Raw genomic sequence first — 2,393 nt, 5'->3', positions numbered from 1 at the left:
CAGCTTACATCGTAGGTAGGCTAAACAAGCCAAAAAACAGGGTCACTAGTCCTCTTTGTTCCTTCCAATTGAGGAATGTTCGAGTGGCTACTGGCAGAGCATGAAACAGACCAGGACAAACTCATAAAGACCCTTCCTTCCACAAGCGCTAATCTACATCTCTCCCCCTCTCCAAGCTCCCTCCTACAAAACTTCACTGACTCCTGAATTTTGCATCATCATCATCAAAATTAAAATATTTGCACCCCATTAAAAGTTATGCATTGTCTTGTTTTCCTGTTCAGAACACACACTTGGAAGCATCTAAATTTCTGAGTCATGAAACCACCACATTATCTATCTAATTGTGGTGTACTGTGCACATATTAAATGCCCTGCCTTTTATAGGGAGATTGGATAGCAGCTTAGCTTCCCAGGAAGTCCAGACAAGTCACAAATATTTTATGGCCCTTTTATACTTACTTATCAGCACATTCCTGCTGGTATTATTCCAAGCTTCTTTATTTCTCTGTTAAATGTTACAAGGAGACAAAGCATGCTGGGAATATTTCAAAAGAGAAGGTCTCCACAAGGATATACCATTCATCTTTCTGTCTTAAAAATAAATAAATCAATATTTAGCATCTTATTTCAGAACTGAAAGAGATTTTTTAAAAAACACAAACCCACTAATGTAGCAGTATTTCTGAATATCAACCTTGAACACTGATCAGGATATTTGAAGACTCCACACTGACTGGCAAGGCAAAGCAGAGAAGTCTAATTAAATCACCAGGGAGCATAATTTCTTCCATATATCACAGGCCCTAATAAAAACAAAGGCTGGCTGGTTTTATTCATAATAGGGATCTTGTTTGCACACCCCAGAATCTGATATTCTCTCTAGAATATACAAGTCTGTTTAATGAAACACACACACAACCACTCATTTAGGGCCTCTAATAGTGCTCTTTAAGGACAAGAGGGCAGAATTACATACAGTACATCCTTGTAGCACAATGGGCAGTGCATCTGGCTGTTAACCAGAAGGTTGGTGGTTCGAGCCCACCCAGGGACGGCTGTGGGCAGGTGTCTTGCTTTGCAGGGGGTTGGACTAGATGACCATCTGGGTCCCTTCCAACTCTATAATTCTGTGTATGAGCACCTTGATTCCAAAACCAACAGGCTGGTACCTCTAAGCATACTACTTCATTTCCTGTCTGTGAATATACTGTAACTTCCTGCTGGACTCTTGTAACTTCTTATACGAAAAATATCAGTTTTTTTCTTGTCTCACTATACTTCAGGATGTAAAGGTGAAGGGGACGCAGGGGACTCTGTGGTCTAAACCACTGAGCCTCTTGGGCTTGCCAATCACAAGGTCAGTGGTTCAAATCCCCACGACAGAGTGAGCTCCTGTTGCTCTGTCCCAGCTCCTGCCAACGTAGCAGTTCGAAAACACACCAGCGTGAGTAGATAAATAGGTACTGCTGTGGAAGGAAGGTAAACGGCGTTTCCATGTGCTCTGGTTTCCGTCACGGTGTCCCATTGCACCAGAAGCGGTTTAGTCATGCTGGCCACATGACCTGGAAAGCTGTTTGTGGACAAACGTTGGCTCCTTCGGCCTGAAAGCGAGATGAGCACCGCACCCCATAGTCAAATTCAACTGGACTTAACCATCCAGGGGGTCATCTATCTTTTACCTTTATCTATACTTCAAGAGGGACTCTCTAAACAACAATAATGCAACAACACTGGAGAAGCATCATGGGACAACTAATAAAGAAAAATAATACTCAGACAGGGTTCTTGTGTCAATGACATGTTATAGAAGATGACTGCAATTTATTTATTTTTTTAAAAAAAGATCCTGTCTTCAGGCACCCTGTAACATTTTATGTACCTGCTACACCTGCTGTCCAGATGTTAGTTGTTGCTAGGCAGCACCAAGGCCCCTGCTCTGCCTTCCTTGGGTCCTTTATCTCTAAAATGGACTTTTCCTGCACAGTCCTTCAAACAGAGGACTGTTCTCTGTAACGTAAGACACATGCCAAATCATTAAAAGAGAGAAGCAGTAACTCATCAAGGCCATGACACCTACTAATCCTCATAACCCCAGTCTTGTTTGGACTCATGAACTAAACACTTCTGCTTAACTAGGTAATGGACTGAAATGACAAAGGCTTTGTGCTTGTTATTTTATTGCGTTGACTTAATCCAGCTTCAGAGAGCAGGCCTCAGATACCGCTGCCTTCAGGAGTCGGGAAGATATCTGGAAGATGCTTTGTGAGTCATTTTCCTCAAGGTGTAAAGTATCAGGTTTCTGCAAACCCTGCTTTCTGAGGGAGAAATAATGATCTATTGAGGGAGGCATAATTTGCTGACACATTCTGTCATCTAACAAAGGGAATTTG

The 2,393-nt window shown here is 42.2% G+C and overlaps 1 non-coding gene across 1 annotated transcript; it reads left to right on the top strand.

Moving 5' to 3' along the window:
• The first annotated feature begins 984 nt into the window (after positions 1-984).
• On the top strand, positions 985-1,057 carry TRNAN-GUU (transfer RNA asparagine (anticodon GUU)). The gene has a single exon. It is a non-coding gene; the product is annotated as a tRNA-Asn (tRNA).
• Positions 1,058-2,393: the final 1,336 nt, after the last annotated feature.

Source organism: Podarcis raffonei, chromosome 3, assembly GCF_027172205.1.
Source record: "Podarcis raffonei isolate rPodRaf1 chromosome 3, rPodRaf1.pri, whole genome shotgun sequence".
Lineage (NCBI taxonomy): Eukaryota > Metazoa > Chordata > Lepidosauria > Squamata > Lacertidae > Podarcis > Podarcis raffonei.
The sequence above is the reverse complement of the archived record's forward strand: the minus strand, read 5'-3'. Positions and strand labels throughout refer to the sequence as shown.